At 40.3% G+C, this 24,577-nt stretch overlaps 1 protein-coding gene across 1 annotated transcript in view; it reads left to right on the top strand.

Annotated features, from left to right (window-relative positions):
* The window catches only part of LOC103254383 (pappalysin-2-like), a 158,676-nt gene that overhangs the window by 120,517 nt on the left and 13,582 nt on the right, over positions 1 to 24,577 (top strand). The window lies entirely within an intron of this gene.

Here is a 24,577-nt window from a genome sequence, read left to right as displayed (position 1 = left end):
TCTCAGTCTAATTCTGGGAAACTGGGATCCACATGAGGCCAGAGAAGGGGAAAGGGTGGGGTCTGAGAGAAAAGGGAAAACTGGGTGGGGAGATGATACCAATAAAATCCCATTCTGAGAGTGCATCAGGAAAAATGCTAGCGTGGAGTGTGCTTTGTTATGGCGTGGGCCAACAAAACAGCTCATCTTCTGCCATCATTAGAAAAACAGATGGCAATGAGGCGGGGAGGCGGGAGAGAGGGGAGTGAATCATCCACTGGGCATGGGGTAGGATGGGGGGAAGAGGAGGCCAGGGAAGGAGGGAGATAAACAGAGGACTGGGGAGCTGGGAAGAGATCAAAGGGATCCTAAGAATTCCCTTCTGCTGCTTCTATGCATGATCTCAAATGGGAGGGTGGATGGCAGGGCTTGGAGCTGGCTTCGGTGTTTCCCAGAAGATTCCCCATTCGTCGCAGAGCTTTCCCATTCGTCGTCCTCCTTTCTCCCTATACCCCAGGATGTCCACTGAGTCGCTCATCCAGAGCTTCATCAGCTGCTGTCAGTCCCTTTACTGATGTGGCAAGGAACAAGGGTCTGTCCCTCTGATGGCTCCCAGGCCATCAGTTGCTACCATGCACAGCTGAGCCTTGAAAGTTGTTGGTTCCCCCACACCAGTGTTCTCAAAGGGTGACCCCCGGACCAGCACCATTGTTGGTATCACCTGGGAACCTGTTAGAAATGCACATTCTCAGGCCCCACCCCAGACCTACTGGATCAGAAATCCTGGGACTGGGGTCCAGCAGTCTGTGTTTTAAGGATTCTAAGGACCACCAATGCTTGAGAACCACTGTGGGAGCTGACAAGAAACTTCCTAGCCTGTACATTCCTAACTTTATGCTTTCTTCATCCAGGAATAATTCTAGCCAACATTATTTACATTCTGATTGTTCGACACCATTTCCTGAGACTCTGGGTAGGAAAAATTTTTAAAAACTCGTTATCGGTTCCTGGTCTGTCAGCAAAGGCTGGAAGGATGAAAAACCACTTGCAGGGTGGGAGGGAGATGCCACGATGAAGAAGAGTCAGTAATTGTAGGATAGGAAAGGGGATTGGAGGAGAAGAAAGGAGGAGAAGAAAGGGAAACATCTGAAGAAATAAGTAATACATGCAGAGGAGGAGGGTGAAAATGAGAAAGAAGGAGGAGGGAGACTGAAACTGGCATGTTCTAGGGGCAAATTGGCAGGCACTTAATTCTTTACTGGAAAAAGTCAGCTAAACATATTAGCAAGAACTAAAGAGTGTCAAAGACAGACAGAGGCAAAACAGACCTGGAAGCAAGATACAGCAAGAGGACTGGGGGAGAGGAAGTTTTAAAAAGTGCAACCCAGAAATCTCAGTTCAAATGAGGTACTTTTGCTACCCAGGATCCAAAAAGTTTTCTTTTTTTGCTTTCCTGTATGTACTGAATAGAATTCCAAGATGCCTCTTTCAGATAATCAGCTGTGTAAACATGGAGTGCCTCATCTGTTATTTCTCCCAAGAAGCCCAAGACAATAAGCACATCACCTCACTATCTCCAGCCCATATTGTACTCCTGTTCTTTCTGCTTCTGTTTGCATCATATTATCTTTGCCATAGAAATTTTGCTTTCAATTCTCCAGTAGTCTGTGCTACTCACATTTTCTGAGGCACCTTAAGACTTCCCCTAAAAAATCTTGTCTAAATAACCCCATCTTCTTATTGCCATCATCCTGGCAAGAACATATGTGTTTTACATATCTGCCATCCAAATTTATTTACTCGTTAAATTCTATTTTTCTGGTTATTGCTTGCATTTGGCCTTTTTGACATGAGCACACCTTGTATTTTTCTGTTTCTCCTGCAAATTGCAAATGAGAAAGGAATGGCCACTTCATTGTTGAAAAAGTTTTGAAGTGCAACAAATTTAGATTCAAATCCTGGATGGGCTGAGTGGTGTGAGCCTCTGGATTAATCTGTCTTGGGCAGTGGAGCAACAATACTATTTTAAGGAGTTGCTAGGAGGGGTTATTGTGATAACATACATACAGCATTTAGTGTCATGGCTGACCCATAGTGGGTTCTCAAAAAGTGGTGTCATGCGTTGCAAGCTGTTAGCCACCTCGTGAATGTTTACTGAATGAGTAGAGCAGAAAGCCAGTGCATCACTGCTTGTGTGGCCTCAGTGTCATTAGGAGCATGCTCTGAAGATGGGAAAAAGGAAAGGAAAGGAGAACATATTGGTTGACCCACTGAGATCCGTAGTTCACACATCACTCAGAGACAGTTAGTTGTCGTGTCCCATCAGCCACCAGGTCAGCTGGCAACAGATCACTGCAAGAGAAACTCCTCTCATTCCTACAGTCACCCTCACTAGCTGGGGCCTCAACATTTCTCACCTGGGCTATTGCAATCATTTCCTAATTGTCATCTCTGTCCCCAGATCTGTGTCCATCAATTGCCAATATTCTTTCTGTTGCTACCACTGGATCCTTTCCACTGTGTCTCTTCTGCTAAAAATATCTCAGGAACTTCCCTTTTGTTTTCACATTTTAGTCAGACCCCTTTGCAAGTGGTTGATGGGCCTTTGCCTTTCAGCCTCATGTCTTTTCAGATCGCTTTGTGCCCGCTCACCTCCTGATATAAGAAGCCTCTTGCAGTAAAGTGTTTTGGAAAATGCTGGAGCTTTGCGCTGCTTGATCTGGGATATTGGTCCCACTTGCTGGGTGACACGGGACAAGTTACTCTGCCTTCTTGTGCCTCATTACCCTCAACGAAGTTTTAATAGGGTTGTTATAACAGGGTTTTGATAGTAATACTTATTTCATAAGGTTGTTGTGAAGATAAATGAGATATTATAGGCAGCAAACTCAATCTAATGTCTTGTACATAATAAATAGTATCTACTTCTATCATCAATTACAGAAGTATTGTTATCACCATGTGCTATTTTATACCCTTTACCTTAGTACATGTTGGGTCCCCTTCCTGGGACTCCTTCCCAAATCCACCCCAGTTTCTTTAAGTCAGCGGTTCTTCACTGGGGGTAATTTTGTGGCCCCCACTCTTCACGTTAGAGGAACTTTCTGAAGACATTTTTGGTTGTCACAAATGGGTAAATGGAGCGAGCTACTGTAATCTAGTGTATAGAGGTCAGAGTTGTTGCTAAACATCACTTAATGCACAGGACAGCCCCACAATAAAGCATTATCCAGTCTAAAATATCAATAGTACCTCTGTTGAGAGGCTCTGCTCTAGACTAACTCCTATAAATTCTTCAACACATTTTTCAGACATTTCTCCTAGTTGGAATATTTAATGACTGGGACTCTACCCACCACTCACCTCTGACTGTGGATGAGTTACATAATTGTGTCTATTTTGCCACTTAGCACCTTAGGAAAAGTATTGGTGTCCAATATGCCTTTCTCATGACACGATGGTACTTGCAAGTTGAAAATATTGTCTTTTTCATTACTGTATCTTAGCTACTCAACACAATGTCTGAAACAGTTGGGGCTCAAAAAAATTTATTGTTTGAAAGAATAATTTAATTTGTACATTGCCTATAAAATTATAGATAAGCATACAAATATTCTATAATAACTATGAAAAACAAGCACTCTGTCAAATGTCCAAAAAAGTACACTATTTGCTCAGCATGGAGAGAGAACAAGATGGGGGAAAAAAGAGAGAGAAAATGGTTTTCCTCATCTTGAAGGGTAGTAAATGAAGTGAGTGTTCATTTCATTTATTAATACTGTGATACTATCGGGCAGTAGGTTGTCTCTCTTTCTTCTCCCTTCCTCCCTTTTTTCTCTTTCATAAAGTCATATTTATTAAGTCTACAATCCTAGGTTCCACTTAAACTAAGAGCATCTTGTTCTCCCAAGAATGTAAATGGGGATAAAGACCTCACCCACAGCCTCCTTTTGGATAGAAATGATGAATTTCCTTCGTATGTATGAGGAGATTAAAGTTGACCTACTTCTTGGCTCTGCTTTCTCTGTGAGCATGTTTTTGGGGGGAGGTGGTTTGCAGGTTTTTTTTTTTTTTGCAGCTTTTTCCAGTAGTTTGCATTTTGAATTAGTTTGTGATAATCTCTCTCCAACCCTTTGCTGGTTCTTGTAGAGTTGTACCCTTTCTTTCAAAAGAGAGAGTTGAGGAGGAGGACAGAGGCAGAATGACTTCAGAGAATTCGGTTTGAATTCTGACTCTACACTTGTTAGTTATGTGTAGAACCTGTCTAGCTTTCTCTTAGTACTTCTGTGAGAATCAAGTGAAACAACTGATATTAAGGTGTATGAATTGCCAAATAGTATAACATACAAGTTAATACAGCTTAAGAAACAATATACATAACTGTGTGGCAACAGAGTCATATTGAAACAATTTATAAAGAATCAAGACCTGGCATGGTGGCTCATACCTGTAATCCCAGCACTTTGGGAGACCAAGGTGGGAGGATCACTTGAGACCCTCAGTTTGAAGCTGCAGTAAGCTATGATCATACCACTGCACTTCAGTCTATGGCACAGAGTGAGACCTTGTCACTTAAAAATATATATATTCGAGAATCAGTCTACACATAGGGAACACATAGTTTATATCATTATGACTATTTATTACATACTGTAAGTAGCCATGTTTAATTAATGACTTTGAGGCTGCCAATGAAAGACATAAAAGCCTTTTACAATTTGGTGGGAATTTCACATAAGTCTCTCTGAACCTGAGCTGCCATTTCCTCTCTAAATTCTCCTGCATACTGTTGCAGAGGCTTGTCTTCTCATCTACCACATTATTTCAAGATTATTCGATAGGTCTTTTTTCCAACAGTCTGCAAAGTCCTGAGTGGCAGGAGGTGTGTTTTGTATCCCCTTTGAAAGATTCTAACCTAATTCTGAAGTGACATCTAATTCTACTCCCCTAAAGATGGAGATGGAGAGTTGAAGACAAAACTTTGACTTTGAGAGTATTAAATTGGAAAAGATTGAATCAGTCTTTTGTGAAGTAGCATAGTAGAAGTAAAGTCGGGACAAAATAGAAGTAGAGAATCAAAATTCCGCCATGTGTTGCCTTGGAACCACAGTGACGGTGGCCTGGAGTGGCAGAAAGAAAACTGTCTGGTGGTCTGGGGGAGACTGAAGTCTCAGTTTCATCTCTGATTAGCTATTTCCTTGGGCAAATCAGTTAATTTCTCTGAATTTGTCTCCTTAGTTATTAAATTAGATGGGCAAAGTTCATCTCTTAAAATTTTTATCAGAATCCAGGTTCAGAAAACTCTGGAGACATACTCATCAGGGTGTGGTTTGGGGCCTTCAGAAAGGTCATACCTCAGTAAAGTGTGGCTTTGCTACTGTTTCAGGAATAACAGCACATACACCCTCATTTGGGGGATGTTTTGCCTTCTCCACAGATTTTAGTCTTTATTGCACCTATGGATCTTTCTCTTCCAGGCCCCTTTTCAGATTCATGGCCTTCTTTTTGGTTAGTTTGACTTCTTATTCACTGAATGGGTTAGGTTGTAGACACCTGATGGTGCTTTGTTTCCTTGATGTCATCCAAGGCTGGTCCTGGTTTTGGTTTTACTATTTCTCTCCCAGCAGTAACCCACAATTAAGGAAGGACAGATGGGAGAGTTAGAACATAATAAGGGATACAAGTGTACTTATGATAGGAAAGTTTGATAAATATTGATTGTGTGATAAAGATTAATCAAATTTCATTTATCAGTAATACTGAGTGGCTTCTGTTACTCAAAGCAAAAGTCATCATTTTCCCCACTATTCTTATAAGGTGGTGACAGGCAATAAATATTGTATGTATGTATGCATTGAGAGGGTTAGAAACCAGGCTGGGCTAGAGGGAGATTTAGTAAAGCTTGTTGAATAAGACCGTTGAACTTCCTATCTGATCACTGGGATGTTCTTGAAGGAATGAGGAGCTATCAGAAGACTGGAAGAAAAGCCAAGTAACATATACTATCTTAAAAGAAAAAGGAGTTTGAACCATAAAAGCTACATGCCTGCAAGTTGGATTTTTCTCCTAGAAAAGGTCCTAGGACAGATTTCTCTAAGTACAAGTTCTATATTTATAAAGAACATTCTCTCCTGTACTGATGTCATGTTCTATGAAAGAATGATGATCAGAGAGATAAAGAGGAGGTCACTTCTTGAGTTTAGCAGATACGTTATTCTAACCCAAATGATGAACCCTGCATTTAAGGAGGTAGCTACAGAGCTGGCCACTCTGAGATCATGACTCGACACTGTGCTGGTGGGGAGATCTGGCCAGGATCATTCAGAACTTGCTGAGCTGCACCTTGTCTTTTTTTTTAATTTTATTTCAATGCTTTAGGGGGTACAAATGATTTTCGGTTATGTGGATGCATTGTTCAGTGTCAAAGAAGTCTGTGTTTTAAGTGTACCCTCCACTCCCACCTGTGCACATTGTACCCGATATGTGATTTTTCATCCCTCCCCCTGCCTCCTACCCTCTGCCTTTTTCAGCCATGAAAATGAATGAAATAATGTCTTTCATGATAACTTGGACGAAGTTGGAGGCCATCATCCTAAGTGAAGTAACACAGGAAAAGAAGACCAAACACCGCCTATTCTCACTTATAAGTGGGAGCTAAATTAAGGAACTGCAAAGGCATAGAGAATGGTGTAATAGACACCGTAGACTCAAAATGCACCTTGTCTTTAAATGTGTCAAAAGAGCTATGGATTAAGCTGACAGGTTTTTTTTTAAGTGCTTAAGAATTACATGAGGGTGATTATTTTTAAAATGCAGATTCTTAGGTTCTGGCCCTCCCTCCTGGTTTTTATATGTCGAGTCTGGTGTGAAGTCCAAGAATTTGCTTCCTAAACAAATACCCTAGGCACTTCTAATGCAAGTGGTCCTCAATTGTACTTTGATAGACAATAGACAAGGCTTAATTAATACATTAGCAAATAATTCTATATAGCAGTACCCAGTTCACATCTGGGAAGAAAAGGATTCATCTTCCTATAGTTCTTGAATAAATGAAGAAATCACTTGAAATAGAATAAAATTCAGAAAGGTCGAGAATAGAGGTAAAAACATCTGGCAGACAGTGATAAAATTGAAATTATTATAAACCAGAAAAGGCTGGATTATTTAAAAATTATAGTTAAAATTTTTAAAAATTGACTCATTATGGGTAAACAGCAGCATGACTCTGTTCTTGAAAGAACTAACTACATGCATATCAGTAGAAATAGGACCAACAGAAAACTTGAGTGCCTCATTGTTTTGTCATGATTCTCACCACTGATCTGATCCTATTTTCTCCTTAGGTTTAGCTTCCATAGACATTAGAAAATACAGAACACATTGAGGGTAAAGAAATATATACATATGTTAAAAAGTTTCATAGTAATACTTTTGGGGAAAAAATAAAAAGAACTGGGACTTTTGAGCCTAAAAGGAGAAAAATGAAGATTAATGAAGTAAATATTTTTATGTATTAAATATTTTGCATGGAGGAAAGTTAACAGACACCCCTTCTCCATTGAGAACAGAACAGAATATGGTGGGCTTAAAATACTGAATGAGCTATTTAAAGTAAATCTGTATGAGAATATCCTGAAAGTATTAAGCTCTATACAAGATCATAAAGAGAAGTATTTAAAAGATATATTAGTCTTTGGAGAGTTTTAAAAGAATATATATTATCCTCTCTTTGATGCAGTTAAACATCTTGTCCTATCTCGAACACTGATCATGCTTTTGTATTCTCTTTCTCTGTCAATCTAGCACCCCATGGATTTAAATGTGAATATATTTGTGTTTTCCAAAAGAAGTCAATTGAGATATGTTTTGTGTCGTTATTCTGAGTACTATTTCCATAGGAATTTATATAGGAGGGAATTGGTAGTGGAAGTGTGGGGTCCTAGGACAAATTTAACTTCGTCTGAGTGGCTACAGTACTGAAAGGTAGGTGAGAAGTTGTTTTGTTTTCATGCATTTAGTAGCTGATACCAACAATGGTTCCATCACTAATTCATTCCATCTGTTGCACCATTCCTTGGATTCTTTCTTCTCTGTTGTCTTGGACCTCTCTCTGCCTCTCTTTTATTATTTATATTCCAGATGGTATCCCTGTTAGCTGTGTCTGTGACTGTGCTTCTTGGTAACTCACGGGCACTGCCTGGTTTACTGATGTAACTCTATGGGACGCAGGGGCTAATGTATAATTCATGAAGTGGAAAATAATGGCAAGAGGATTGAATTTTTTTGTATTATTTTTTTTCTTGCCCAGTGTTTGAGCCAGTAAGGGGTAGAGAGTAGCTAAAGTCTGACAAACAAGTCCCAATTTAGGGGATGTGCTTTGTCCTGGGATATGAAATGGCCGCATACGGATCTGGAAATGAGATGCTCAGAGGGAGGGGTTGGAAGAGGGTGATGGGTTAGCCTGCCTGAGATACTCCAGAGAAATAGTGTCAATCATAGGCTTCCAGTTGTGTAGGACCCTTTTGGAGGAACGGCTTTGTCACTTGTTAGAGTTTTGTCCCCTTGTTTTTTAGGATAAGATGCTATAGTGTGTGTGTGTGTGTGTGTGTGTGTGTGTGTGTGTGTGTGTGTGTGTGTGTACGCATGTGTGTGTGTTATAGTTCTTCCTATTTGACCATGTGAAGCCCCACCACAGTGTGATATACCTGTCAGCACAGTCATACATTCTAGAGCTCTTTGCTCTTCAAGGTGAAGTGAAATGTGTGCACATCTAGACATTCCCTGTGGCACCAGCAGTGAGCTCAGGCCCACTTACAGGAAAGGAAAGCAGGAAGTGGACTTGCTCCCAAGGTTACATACTTCAAGACATAGTGGAGGCAGGCAGTTTTGCATTCACCCATAGAGCTCAGACACTTGGGACTCCAGGGTGATAGCAGTTGAAACCTAGACAGGCAAAGACTGGAATGGTGCCCAACAGCGCAGTAGCCTCTCCTGGGAACTTGTTAGAATTGCAGAATCTCAAGTCTCACTGTGGACATCTGAATCAGAAACTCTAGGGGAGGGGTCCAGCTGTTCGTTTGACCAAGTTCTCCAGGAGATTCTAATGCGCTCTCAGGAATGAGACCCACTGGTCTAGAGTGTGGGGAAATAACAGAAGAGTGAATTCTGAGGGTCTTGAAAAATACACCAATGCTAAAGTCCCTAATCTCTCTCTTTTCTGTTCTCTTCAGCTTCATAGTGAAACCTGTCCAGCTCTAATTTTCTCAGTCTTTTTTATCTGTAAGATTTATCTCTAGCACTGTGCTTTAGTAGTACATTTTTCATCACTGGCTAGTCACAATGTTCTCTTAGTAAATGTCAAGACTTGATAGTATTTTCACAGCCCAAAATGGACTTAGAGGTGTGACCAGATGAAATTGCTACTGCTCTTTCAAAAAGCATCTCACTTGTGTATGTCTTTATGAAGTCTTATTAAAAAGGGAAAAGTGAATCAACTTGTGATATCTGTATAAGAAAAGCAAATATTCTATTCCAGCTTTATCACTTGTGCACTGTGTGTCTGTGAAGTTAACTTCTTTTGTTTCCTTTTTGTTTATATGTTGTCATTAAATAATAGCCAACAATTCAACTTCTCTTTGCCACAATTTAGCTGTTTACAAATCAGATATAAAACCATTCCTTCTCTGCTTCTCTGAGGACAGATCTTCAGGGCTTATTTTTCTTTTAGTTCTTGCCAAATTCGTTAGGATCCATGGGTGAAGATGGACTATAGAATGTTAATTAGGATAGGGATACTAATGACCCAGAAGTCAACAATGGGGACACAGACTAAACTTCTGGTGGGGACAGTATCGGTCCTTACAAATCGAAATCTAAATATGTGTTAGACGTGCTAAAATCCAGAGAAATTTGAAAATTTACTTAAGTTGGAGCTGTCTTCCAGGCTTGCCGGCTGCCAAATTCCAGTCCCCTTGAGATTTGTTTGTGAATTTCGCCGCCAGTTTTGTGCAATATCTACACCAGCCTGAAAATCCGGGCATGTCTTTAGGCTTGTCTAGAGTCCCATTTGGTTCAGGGCTCGACTTCAGATGCTCCAGCTGGAATCTCTGAAAATCAGACTCCAAATGTTAATTAGGACTAGGTTTTCATTTTGAAAACTAAAACCATTGCCTCCCCCCACCCCAACCCCTCACCCCACCACCCTGGCTTTTTATAAAAGTAAAACATTAAAAGCACAACAATGGAAATTGTAAAACCTCATCTAGATTAACAACATTCATGAGAGTTTATGCTGGTCTGAAACTCCCGTGGAGCCATGCTGTGACAACTGGTGTGCCCTCTGACAGGCTGCCTTTTGCTTCTTCTTCTTCTTCTTCTTTTTTTTTTTTTTGGAGTTGAAAAAAAAGACTTCAACGAAAGAATTCTTTTGTCTTCTTGGGTGCCCTCCAAGAAGGAGGGCATAATTTTCTTTATGACATCGGTTACCTTTTTCCTCCCACTCCACCCTTTTTCTGATTTATTCTGTGCTTTTACTTTTTTGTTGTTCCTTTTCATTGTCCTTTTCATTCTAGCCCAGGCTTGCAGATAATTTAAATGTTACCTACCTGCAAAATTACCACCACAGAAACGTGACCTTTTTTGCTTTAACCTGCCAGACCTTCAGCTGCTTCCTGATAATTACACTGAGGTTGTAAGAATTGGCAGCAAGCAAAGAGATACCTGTAGATAACTACCTGCTCCTCTTTTCATAGGGACTTTGCTTCACGAAGACTTCTTGTTATTCCTCTAAAGTGTGTTTTAAATGCATCCTAACCATGGCACAAATACAGTATTGAGATTATTCATGAATTCTATAAGGCATTGATTATTTTATGATTTACTATCATGGTAATTGCCATAACTCCTTAATTAAATAGTCATATAGACAAGTTATCTTAGAAGTTCATAAAATTTGAACCATTTCTAATCTATTCTACTAAGACAGATATTTATTTAAGTAAAATGTTTTTACTTCAAAGTTGTTTATTATAATGACTGAGTATTAGCTGAGCATTCTATTAAGTTTCTTTCACTTTGTTTTTTAAAGTATATAAGTATATATGTAGTTTTGATTAACCCAACAGTAAGGCGATTTCAAAGAAAATAACACTGCTGAATTGATTGCGAATATTTACAAATTGCAGTAAGTAGCAAGTATAGTAGAAATAATGCACATTTGAAATCCTGATTCATAGGTTTAAATCTCAGCTCCAACCTTATTAGCTCTATTTGTAATATTTCTAAACTTAGTTTTAATTCTCTAGAGGTCTACATGTACCAGTTTAAAAAACCAGTTACATTTCTAGCTTTATTTGGAAGACTAGCAGTGCCTTCTCATGGGCTTCCCACTCTCAGCAGAGACTACCCTTTTATGTCTTTCTTTGCTTCTTTGTTTTGCTTATTTTATTTCTTCTAGAAATTATATATAAACACACATGTAAAATGTTTCTTCTGCTAATCTTGATTTTTTGACTTAGGACACTATCTGCTGATTTCCTAATAGAAGATGGGGTTTAGCTCTCTGATACCATCTCTCTTTCTCACACACACACACACCTGCACTCTTGCCTTTAGAGGTATCTGATACTTCTAATTGCTGAGCTCTCTGGTGTTCTTGGACATTGTAGGCATTTAGGTTCCTGCCTTCTTGAATTGGTTCTGTCAGCTACTACTCATCCATCTATTTTCCAGTTTCCTAAATGTTGTCAAATTATTTATCAGCTGCCATCATCTCTCCTTTTCTCTTTTTTACTTGTGAGTTTATGACTTTTTTGTTGTTCCTTTACTATAATAACATTTTAGTGGAGCTTCTGGAGGGTGCAGATATAAATCAGGTTCAAGTAGTCACATTTTCCCAGCACTAAGCCTGGGATGGATGGAGTAGACGCTCAATTATCTGTGTGCTGTTACTGCGAACTATTTCCTTCAACAGAATCTATGCCTATGTGGAAGAAAAGGAGGCCCCTGGGGGAGACAATGTCCCTTACTTTGCTGCTTTTTTCCCCTTCATTGTCTCTTCTAACATCTAGAGTCTAGAGCCAAGCAGAGTCTCTTCAAGGTGGTTAACTCCTAAAAGTGTACATAAGGAGCACTTACTCAAGGTCTATATACTTATTGTCCATGTGTGATAGAAAAATAAACAAGACAAGGCCCCATCTCCTAGGAATCCTTACTCTGTCTAAGGGGAGAGACGTGTTTTCAGTGCTGTGGAAGCAGAGAAAAGAAAGTGGTTGTGTTTGGGGAACAAGCAGGAGGTAGGCGTGAGGCATACATTTGGGAACAATTTCTTAACAAAGTAGCAATCATATGAGGCCTTGAAGCACATATAACAACCCCACTTGTTGGAGAAAAAGTAAAAAGCCCCACAGGCAGGGAGGATAGTATGAACCTTAGGCCCAGGGGTTTGTAAACACATAGGCTATGCAGAGAACCACTAGAGCATGGGCACGTGCAGACTCTGAATTTGTAGAGGGGCTAGGGCCAGATTAGGAAGAAACTTGAATGCTACCAGGTTTGGGAATAATCTTTATTCTAAAGGCATTGAGGAACCTCAGGCATTTTATCACCAGGAAAGGACAAGATGCGATATGACACATTACTGAACATGAAGTCCATGGAGGAGTGACAGGTGATAAGCAGCCTGGCTAGGAGACAGCGTCTGTTCCTGTTTCAAGAGATGGATAGTGAGAGCCCAGGCTTAGCATCAGCAGTACAGCTAGAAAGAGGGAAGCTTTGAGGGCTTTTCTTTTAAGATATAAAGTTGATTCTAGAATTCCATCCAGTGGGGGAGATGGGGTTCTGATTTGAACTCCCTGGTGATTGGGTGGATGGTGAGTGTCATTAGCCTCCGTAAAGACAAAGAAGCAGGTTTCTAGGAAAAGATAACAGACTAGGTTTTTAACTGAATTTGGTGGAATTGGAAGTGAAATCAGGATTTCAGGGAAGTATGGATGATAACTGAAGGCAGGCGAGCAGATGAGATCATGCAGAGGATGTGGATGGGGAGAAGGGTTGTAAAAGATGTGGGGGTGGTAGGGGATATACAGGAAGAGTAGATGAAAGGAAGCTAGTCAAGGAGAGAGAGGAACAATGATTAGAGAAGAAGAAAGGGGAGGGTGTGGCCTTAGGAAAACCATAGAGGAAGCAAGGCCCGAGGGAAAAGAGACGGTGAACAGTGTTAAAATCTATAGAGCGGACAAACAAGCACCAGTGTTGACAAGAAACAATCCCTGAAGAAATGGTATCTGTGGAGTTGGGGAGGAGCGAAAGATTGAGACATAAATACAAAAGTGGGTGCAGCAAATACAAATATTGTTTCCAAAAGCTGGCCATCACAAGGAATAGATGGCAGTAACTTGAGTGGAAAATGATATTTGTGGAAAGATTGTTGATATGAGGAGCCTAAAACCTATTTTATTGGCTGCGGGTAATAATCTGGTGAAGAACCTGGAGACCCAAGATAAAGAGAGGGATAGGAGGGATTACAGATGCTGTTGCTTCTGAGTCAATTGGGAAGGGAAAAACAATGACTAAAGACAAAACGTATAGGTTAGTACACAGAATTCAATAATTTGGGATATTTCATATGCAAGGGTGTCTTATTTCTCTGTGTAGACTTTGATGGCAACTTCTTCCAATTTCTCAGGACAAATTCCTTGATGTCAGCACAGTTTCTCTCTTTCCCTTACCCTACACATCCAATTCATAAAGTAATCCTATTAACTCAACCTTTAACATATATCCACAGCAATGTAGAAGCATTCTTTTTTTCTCCGCATCCTCACCAGCATCTGTTGTTGTTTGTTTTGTTAATGATGGCCATTCTTACTGGAGTTAGGTGGTATCTCAATGTGGTTTTGATTTGCATTTCTCTGATGATTAGTGAGACTGAGCACTTTTTCATGTGTCTGTTGGTTGCCCATATATCTTCTTTTGAGAAGTGTCTGTTCATGTCTTTTGCCCACTTTTTAATGGGGCTGTTTGTTTTTTCCTTTTAGCGCATTTGAGTTCCTTGTAGATCCTAGGTGTTAGTCCTTTGTCAGATATACAGTTGGCAAATATATTGTCCCATTCTGTGTGTACTCTAGCCTGGATGACAGAGTAAGACCCTGACTCAAAAAAAAAAAATTTTTTTTGTCTTTCCAATGAACTCATGCTTGTAAACACTAAAATGCTGCACACATGTGGGATTGTCATCATTGTCATCCCTGTGTGAGAAGTCTCATGAAGCCAGCCAAAGTGGGGGGTACGGCTATACTGCAGGCCATACGGCCTGTGTGCTGCCCACTGGCCGCCTCAACCAGGTAGGTGAATGTCTGCCAGGAGGCACACATGTAAAGCTACAGCATGATCTGATAAAGAGATAATTAAAAAGAGAGAAAGAAGCAGAGTTTCTCTATATCCTTTCAACTCAGTCTGATGCTTTCCAGGCCTACAGCTCTGAGCTAGGTTTTACATCTCTTGGAATCTGCCTTTCTAAGTGCAGGGCCCCAAATTGGGTATCATAACAGACCTTGGCAAAGAGGCTGGCCACAGCTCAAATCTGAGGCGCCCTGCAACATCTCAGCTCCAGGTCAACAGCCTGGGGTTTCTTCTTTCAGAAGCCTCCTTTGAGAGGATGCTAACATTCCATGGAAAATACAAATACTCCATTTTGCCTCTATTTCTGTTCTATTTCTATTTTGCCTCTATTTCATTGAACAGAGTAGCAAGAAGAAGAGAGAAAATTAGTCTTTTGGATGCCTCATGAAACTAAAAACAAAACAAAAAACACACACCTATTTTGAAAACGTAGGCTTGTTGCCTCACCTTGGTCTCCATTCCTCTAGTCCAGTGATACTAAGTATGCCTTTTGTTTCAGTGGATTCTCCATAGCCCCTTCAGTCTTGTACATTGTTTTCCTTTCTATTTAAGATCAGTAATGAGAACTTGGCAGAAGAAAGCTTCAAATGGGTCAGGAGGCCCTTGTGGCTTTTCTCGGGCTTGTTTTCCACAGCTCACTCTAGCCTGCAACATACTTCGCAAGAAGAAGTTGGCTGAACATCTAACCCATGGCGAGAGGCCGCCACTGAGGCAGCATTTCAGAATAGTGAGACTAGAGTCCCAAGTGGCTTCCTGAAGCACACAGCCGGGTATTTCCTCACACACGCATATGCACGCATGGCAGCTACACTAGGGAGTCTCATCCATAGCAGATGTTGCTGCCCACTGAGCCAGCCACGTGTGGTGCGTGGCATTCTGTTCTGTTATACTCCTGGCAACTGTTTTTTCCTTTCTTCTCCCCTCCCTCTACCTCCCGCCCTCTTTCCCCACCCCCTACACCCACAGCATGTACAAATTCTCTCCTGATTCATATGGGGCCAGCCTCATATATTTGTTGTTGTTATTGTTATTGCAAACATTAGATGCTTCCAAAGCAGGAAAAAAAAAGAAAAGAAAGAAAGAGAAAAGAAAAGAAAAAAAAAGAAACCACAACAACCCCCAAAGGAAACATGTTCTAACCCAGGAATGTACAATACTTCATGCATGGGAAACATCTTCCCACCTCTTCAAGCTTAGCTACAGAAACTAAGGCTCTAAATTCCAATACGGGAAGAAAACAAATTTGTCCAGCTTTTTGGTATGAGCTTCGTAGCTCATAGCATTTCTCGATCTAAAAGTTTGTTACTTCCCCCAATGGCTAAGATTTGCAGAAATGCCATAGCCTCCTTCTCCTCCTCAGCTTACACTGTAGTTATAAACCTATAATCACTCCTTCAGGTCTATTTCTTCAACTAAAATAATATTTTCTGAGTACCTACTTTGTGTCTAGATTACAAAAATGAATAAGAAGTTCATACAATAGAGATTTTTAAAAACCGTATTGCCATCCAATGAGTGCAATCCAGTAATACAGAGATAGGCACAAGGGCATGGGAGTGCAGAGAAAAGAATTAACTTACAGATGGTTGACCATCTAAAGTAGATTTGAAGAATAAATAGGTGTATGTGAAGGGCAAAGATGTAAAGTAGTTATCAAGCTTTTCTGTTTTAATGCTACATAACTAATACACAAATATCAATGTTTTCATAACAAAATGTGTCACTCATGCAACTACAGGTTGGCTAAAGTGGTTCTGTTTTAGTTTGTGGTCTGGGTTCAAGAGCCCATTATTTGTCTTTCCCTCAGGGACCCATACTTTAGGGTTTCAGGGCCAGTAACTGCATAATGCATGTTCTTTTCATGGTGAATAGCATAAGCACAAAAGGATGTGCTAAGGCATAGTAACACATTTAAAACTTCTTGTCAAGTGTAGCGTGTGTCACATACACTCATGTTCCATCACTCAATGCAAACCACATGGTTAAGATGAAAGTAGGAAATGGAATTATACTCTGCTTACAGAGAAGTCATGACAAAGGAAGGGAGAGTAAAAAGAATTAAGGACAAATACTAACATCTACTAGTCAGCCTTTTCAGTCACAAGCACTTATTCATAAATTCAATCAACCTTACCTGAAGGTATTCCAAATTTCTGATCCAGTCATGGGATCAGGTTTGCAAGCTAGAATCTCATGATTTGTATCATTACAAAGTAGCATCTCTTAATCTGGAGTCTCACATACTAAATTCACATGCTCCCTGCCTCACACTCACTCCATGTGTAAAGTAGAGCAGAAAAGAGACAATTACAATAAATGTTCCCTTTCAAAGGGAATAACAAGAGGTACATAAAAGCCACTGACCCCCAGAAATTTCTTTGAACAAAAACTGTAAAACCGTGACTGTGAGAGTAGGGAGCCCTTCTTATTTCGTAACTTTTGGTTTCTTCCTGGGCGCATCTTGCCAGTTGACTGTTCTTCGTGCTTTTGGCTCTGCTGTCTTAGAAATCCTTCCTTTTCTATCATCCTCTTGATCACATAAAGACAGCATTGGAGAGCATCTGCAGTTGGGAAACTGTGCAGCTTTCTTAACCTGCTTTCTCCTTGTAGAATATAGGCAACCCAACATTTTCTTTATGTGATTTAACAGTAAATTTTTAAAAATCCAAGCTGATGGTGATTTTTGTCACTCAGCTTCCACAAACTTTATTTCTTTTGTACATATTTAATTCCAGTCAAATCCATATGCCAAGAGCTATACTCACAAGTCTTTTCAAGAAGTGCCTCCCTCTGTAGTTTAATTGCACGTATTCTGTGCTTATGAATCTTCTCTTAAACAAAGTTCTTAGTCTCCTTTCTAATAGTCACTTTGTAAACTACAAGGATCTCCTATGTGCCACTTCAATGCTATTGAAGGTTCAAACAAGCGGTATAATTGTCCATCTCTTGATTTGTTTGTTTGTTTGTTTGTTTTGACTAATGCTGTCTTAACTTCAGTCTTTTTTTTTTTTTTTGAGTTGGAGTCTCACTCTGTCACCCAGACTGGAGTGCAGTGGCCGCTCCCGGCTACCGCAGCCTCGACCTGCTGGGCTCCGGCGATGCTTTTGCCTCAGCCTTCCAAGTAGCTGGAACTACAGGTGTGCACTACCGCACCCGGCTAATTTTTTGCTTTATTGTAGAGATGAGGTCTCGACAAGTTGCCCAGGTGGGTCTCGAACCTGCGGGCTCATGCAATCCGCTCACCTCAGCCTCCCAAAGTGCTGAGATTACAGGCTGAGCCACCAAGTCCGGGAACTTCAGTCTTAAAAGGCCTTTCTAACCCAAGTCAATACTAACCTTTATATTTTATTGACTGGAGCTGAAAAAGTTTTATTTCTTAGTAATACAAGTCCTAAAATTTCTAATATTTTATATTCCTCATCAATTTGACTGGCAAAGCAAAACCTTTTCTGAGCTCATCTCTTTTTTCAGCACTCATCAAACAAGGATAACCACCAACTATCCCAATAATAGTCTTCTTCAAAGACATTCTACTCAAAGTCAGCAGGACATTACAGTTTTTAACCTGCAAGTTATAACAGTCAACAATACAACAATATAACTTCTCTCACAAGAAACTTCACAAAACATTTTATCAGGTATTTTACTACTGCATAAATGAGGGACATCATTTTTCAGCCATCTAAAACAGTTCCTTTACTTCCTACTGTTCCATTCCAGAGGCAATCCCACTTGTTTGTTTGTTTTGCTTTGGTAGCATCCCACTTCTGATACTAATCTCTGTATTAGTCAGGTGTTACTGCAATAATGCCATGTAACAGACAACCCAAAAATATCAATGACATATAACATAAAATATTAGTTTGCTCAGTGAAGCTAACCTTGAAGAATGTAAGGAAGAGTGGAATGATTCAAGGTTAAAGGGCTAAATAAACCACTGATCATTAAAACTCATGTATGCCAAGCTAAGGAGCTTGGGCATTATTCTATAGCCAGTGTTGATACAATGAGGGCTTATAAATAGAGGTCTGGTGTGGTGGCTCAAGTCTGCAATCTCAGCACTTTGGGAGACCAAGGCAAGAGAATTACCTGATCTCAGGGATTTGAAACCAGCCTGGGCAACTTGGTGAGGCCTCGTCTCTACAATAAATAAAAAAATTAGCTAGGCATGGTAGCGTGTGCCTGAAATTCCAGCTACTTAGAAGGCTAAGGCAGAAGGATTGCCTGAGTCTAGCAGGTTGAGGCTGATGTGGCTGTGAGCATGCCACTGCACTCCAGCCTGGATGACAGAGTCAGACTCTAACTCAAAAAAAAAAATTTAAAAATTAAATTAAATAACTAGAACATTATGAGTTAATTAAGATGGGCTGTAGTCATAAATTAACCTTGAAATCTCAGTGATTTAACATGAAAAAAGTTTTATTTTTCACAAATATATAGTTTGGTATAACTCTAAGACAGCTGTCCATCTCTTCCATCTTATTTCTCTGTTCTTTCAAAGTGTGGTCCAAGGAGACAGGAGAAACAAAGAGAGAGGCCAGTAACTCTTGAGTCCATTGGACTGAAAGTAATACATTGTTTTTGTTTGTCTTTCCATTTACCAGGCATGTTTACATGACCTCAAGCCCACTTTAAGGAAAGCAGGAAAGCACAGAGATATCTGATGAGCATTAAGTATCTCTGTAAGAGACAAAAGGTGATAGGATCTATAATTTAGAAAGAAATCATGACGGGCAAATTTGAACTTCAGAAGTCAGAAAGTTACCACCTCTCACCTGAACTAATATAATATAATAGCCACCAATGAGTTCAATGAGAACTGAGAAAGTGGAAAGAAAAGGGACCAAAAAAGAGGCTAAATTCAACACTCTGTCTGTAGTAGTATGTAAATGTTTGTTGGGTTCAATGTTCACAAAGGAGTTGAAGATGAAGTAAGCAGGATTGGAACGGGGAGTGGATGACAATACTGTGGATATACTTTTCACATTAATATCTCAGTTACCTCCGAAATAAGCTTAGCCAACAATTTATCAGCACACATTGCTTGAACATCTGCTGTGGGAAATAGAAATACCTGCTTCCTGCCTCCATGGTTGGAGATGTGCTGTTTGGAAGTGTGCATTTTTGTTGGTGTACCTGTTTGGAGTGTCCTGATAGACCACCTTCTAGCAGGCAGGGGTAGTGTTCAATTCTTTTGTGTTTATACCTCCGCACACACAATCTAATTTAAAAGTAAGCATCTCATAAGCCATTTATAAATATTCACATTTGGCTAAGTGATGCTCATTTAATTCTCTGGCTGTTCTTGTCATGTATTCCTTGGGAATTTTTTTATGCATTAAATATAGAATATTGGGGTACAGAGCTAGAAGTAGTACTTTATTTTTAATTTATTTTATAATTAGAGAAACCAAGTAGCAAACTGAATATGCATTATCCAGATGTGAAAGACCTTGAACAAACAGAGATGAAACCGACTCCCCAGTGTCCTTTTCCTTGCGTGCTGGTTTGGAAGTTTAAAATACTTAAGTTTAATTTTCACCTTTATTGCTCATTCCCCAAGTGACCTTGGGGCATGGCCCTTTGTCTCATTTTCCTCATCAGTGGAATATGGATAATCATATTAATCTGCCTCACCAGGCGATGTGAGGACTAATTAAAAATGAGATTAGATTCAACTGAAGTCATTCTAATGTGAGGAATATTAAACTTGGTGGTGCATGTCTAAAATGCTGTTAGAGTTCTAGAAATGGTCTCTGGCTTTGAGACAACTTGTGACCCTGATGACACTGTAGCTTAGACGGGGATGCTGTAGCTCATTGGCCAGGTCTCATCTGCCCCCGTTTCATATCCTGAGGGCCCAGCTCGAGGGCCAGCCCTGTCTAGAATTGCCAAGTAACTGAATGTCAGAAGACAATGATCTTTTCACTTCTTAGTGCTTCCTCAGAGACCTGCTTCCTGCTTTTCTTAACTCCTCTTCATGTCCCCTCTTTCCAAACAGAATTCCTGGGAATTCTTTAGGTTGACAACTAGTAAAGGAGCAAAGCTGATAAATTCACCATATAACTCACACATTTTGTGTCACTTCCCCTAGGCAGAAAATGCCCTGATACACAGAGCTGCCTTTTCTGATTTTGATTCATAGGTGTTACCTCCACTGGGCCTTATTGGGCCCACTGGGCCATATTGGGTGTGACGCATGTTTCCACTTGTACTCCTAATACTTGTCTTCCCAATGTGGCTCATAAAATGCCAAACTTCTCACACTTAAAGTCATATTTTGCCTTAATATTTTATCTTTTAGTTAGTGGCAGATACAGATTAGTCATTGTCCCTCTAATAGATCACCTGCTTTCCAGAGGAGCAGGCAAACATGCAGGTACTATGGTAGGGATGGATACATTGGCTCTGAGAGTTGTGAGGGGGGGGAAAGAGTTCAGCATGGAGGTGGTGATGATGAGAAAAGAGGCGAGACCAGGGGACTTAAGGTAAACTTGGACACAGCATTGCTGCTATATCTCAACTATCAATAACAGAACATAAGAGACATGATGAGATACTTCTGATAACTGACCGTAGTCATTCTGGCTTCATAGTTGGGCAAGGTAAGTGATGAGATCCCTGAGATTACAGACCATAGTTAAGAAAGAGGAAAGGTGTCAAGGTTGTTCACTAGCCACTCTGGAAGGGCAACACTCCACCTTCACAGACAGGGAAACATGGATACTCAGAGTGTCCAGGCTCACTATGCTCAGGAAACAAAAGAACACCTGCTGGTTGCACAGTACATTTAATGACATGATTGAGTGCTTATTGTATGCCAGGTGCACACTATGAGGAATTATTACCATCATTGCCACCCCTGTTTTACTGAAGGGCTGGGAATTTAATTAACTTCCCTACACTCCTGAGCTAGCAAGTGTGGGACCAACCTAGGCAGCCCAATTTAAAGTCCAAGTTCTTATACTGGTAGGAAGATTAAAAACAAAGAAACACATAAATAATACAAACTAGGAATGAGAGACTTTCAGACAATGCAAGTAGGAGATGAATATGCAGTGCTGTGACCTGTTAGGACCCTTCCCTGAGCTTTGCAAGATCTAAGCCAGGAGGTGGAATGGAAGGGAGAAGTGCTGATGGGTTCTGCTTAGCAAGAATCAGAGACCAAGAAAACTGGGCTAGAGAACATGTTGTGAAACAGATGCAGTCGATCAGCAGATGAGTGGATAAGATACACAGACAAGCGTCCTGTCGATAAAGGGAGTGTAAACAAGACACTTGCACAGAAAATAAGTTCCATATGGGTGAAAGTGAGACTGGATGGACCAACCAGTTAAGTGAGAACAGAACAGCTAGGCTGACAACCCGGAATGGCATGGCAGGTTGAGGATCAGATCCATAGTGATCAGCCACACAAATTGGACTGTCCATAGACACAGGAACTAAACATTAGACGGAAGCAAAAAGAAACAACACTACTGGCAAGAGAACATTCTAGAATAAATATGACACCTCCCTCCTGCCATTTCTCAACTCAACTGGACCTGGATATTGCTGGGAGTGATAAAATAGCCATGTCTAAGTTGTGGAGAAAGCCTGACTGAAATTGGATGTGATAGCAATTGTGCTGAGATCCTCTAGACCTGTGTGCATATACGGAAAAAGAAAATGTGTGGAGCTTCCCACGGAGAGAGAGGACAGGACTATTTGCCTAGTCGAGATCTACCTCCCATGACTCAGACCTTTGATTGTGGAAAGGTTTCTTACTAACTAGTTTTTCAATTATCAATTTTTTTTAAAGAAAAGCATGTTATGCTTTGAGTTGTCAAATGCCACAGCCAAACCTTCACCTCCATCAGTCTTCTACCCAAATGGAACCATGCCCCAAGTTCTGACTATTCTCCTTTACAATCTCCCTCCCATCTGCTTTTGTTTCTTCCACATTTTGACCAGCCAGTCCTGTTCTTCTCAGTTCATAATGCTTGAACTCAACATCTACCTGCTCCAAGTCCTTCCAGATCTCTCCTGAACATTCCCTATATTGTCTCTAGATCCAACCTTTGAGTATAACTTTTTTTTTATTTTTTTATTTTTTGTAGCAACAGGATCTTACCATGTTGCCCAGGCTGGTCTCGAACTCCTGGGCTCAGACAATCCTCTTGCCTCAACCTCAGCTTTGAGCATAACTTTTATCATGTTTTTCTTCCACTAAAAATAAATAAATAAATAAAATAAAACTCAGTTGTTCCCTATTGTCTTCAGGATACAGATAAAATTCCTCTGAATAGAGATTTTGACTTAGTTCCAAACTTGGGTTATTAACACTCAAAACAGAAAACCACAGATATATTTTATTTTTGCATCTGAAAAAGTGGCTTATCCTTGGCCTTGATACTGAGATTATTCTCCCTACTTGTCTGCCCAATCTTCAAAGATTAGGTTTAATCCCAGGCACTCAATAAAGCCTTTCTCAAATGCCCCACCTCCCTTCTCTTTCTGGTCTTCTATAGCTGTTATTAGTGGTGCGGTTAATTACTCTGGGAATTGCCCCCCCCCCATTTGCTTTGATTTCTTTGTTGCTATCTTAGGTGTTGTTCAGACTCTGTGTTATTCAGTGCTATCACCATGAAAGCTTCTTTAAGGCAAATACTTTGCTATGCATAGAACCTGCTGTGGAGCCTTGTACATAAAAGACATACAAAATATGTATTGATTAAATATCCCAGGATTCCAGCAGCAGGTACCATGCTTGGCTCATAGTAGATGTTTTGCTATTAAATATCTCATGTGATACATTTCTCATGGATTTCTGTGACATTTGACATTTCCTTGAACAGAAGGTGGCTACCCATGCTCATAGTTTCAGTGAGAGATTGGTCCAGGTGTGCAGTACTTGGGAGTAGAGTGAGGCATGTCACTAAGACATGATAAGAATGTGGGAGGCAGCATGAGTGTATCAGGATGGCCAGGGAGTCAGATAGTTGCTGGACATCTTCAGACACATTCCTTAACAACTCTGGTCCTTGTTTTATCATCTGTAAAACGGACATGATAATGGTCCCTACCTAACTGGGTTACTGTGAGAGTTCAATTAGTACCTTGTAGTGTATAGCACATGCCAACTATACAATAAAAATAGCAGTTGCTTCTATATGATGGTTTATCAAAACAGTTTCATTTTTAGATTAGCTCCTTATACTTGGAGCTTTCAGAGAAATTTTGTGTGTATAAAATAAAAACATACCAGGTGCAGTGGCTCACGCCTATAATCCCAGCACTTTGGGAGGCCAAGGTGAGAGGACTACCTGAGTCCAAGAGTTAGAGATCAGCCTGAGCAACTTGGCAAAGTCTCATCCCTAAAATAAATTTTTTTAAAAAATTAGCTAGGCATGGTGGTGCATGCCTCTAGCTCCAGCTACTTGGAAGGCTGAGGCAGAAGGATCACCTGAGCCCAGCAGGTCAAAGCTGTGGTGGCCATGGGCATGCCACTGCACTTCAGCCTAGGCAACAGAGTGAGACTCTGACTCAAAATAAATAAATAAATACATACATACATGCTTATGCTTAAGTTATATAGCTATAATATACATATTACATATTGTTAATTATTATACATATGATATATATGAGAAAGAGAGGCATATATATGTACTACATATATATGCATATATGTTCATACATCTGTGTATATGTATATATCTATTTACTATTTACATATACAAACATATGTATAAGTATTGCAAATATATAAAAGAGGGAGTGAAAGAGAGAAAACAAGTTCTGTGACTTATATTCTATGAGCACTTAGGAAAACTCAAAGAAATGTAGATTCAGGCTTGCCCCAAAGTGAAAGGCTTTCATCTATGTCAACAGCCTGATGTGGCATCAGAATGGGAAAGGCTTTGTCAAGGACTTTGCCTTCTTTTAACAACTCTTCTCATCCTGGGAGTCTCTGCTTCCTCCTCAGAATTTCTGTGTGCTTGGTTGCTGAGGGATGGAAGGAGAGAGGAGGGAGAGAGAATGGGGGAAAAAAAAAGAAATTCAGCAAACAGCAGGAGAGCCAAGAAAAATATTTAATCCAAACAATGAATATTGTCATTTCCTTCCACAGTCTACATTCCCAGTCACCTTCCATGGGCAGGCTCAGGAACCAAGAAATGCCGAGCCGCCTGGCATGTGCATGTGGCGGGGGGGGGTG

Source organism: Carlito syrichta, unplaced genomic scaffold, assembly GCF_000164805.1.
Source record: "Carlito syrichta isolate Samal-C Ts95f unplaced genomic scaffold, Tarsius_syrichta-2.0.1 Scaffold277815, whole genome shotgun sequence".
In the NCBI taxonomy this organism is placed as follows: domain Eukaryota; kingdom Metazoa; phylum Chordata; class Mammalia; order Primates; family Tarsiidae; genus Carlito; species Carlito syrichta.
This window is presented reverse-complemented; position numbering and strand designations above follow the sequence as displayed.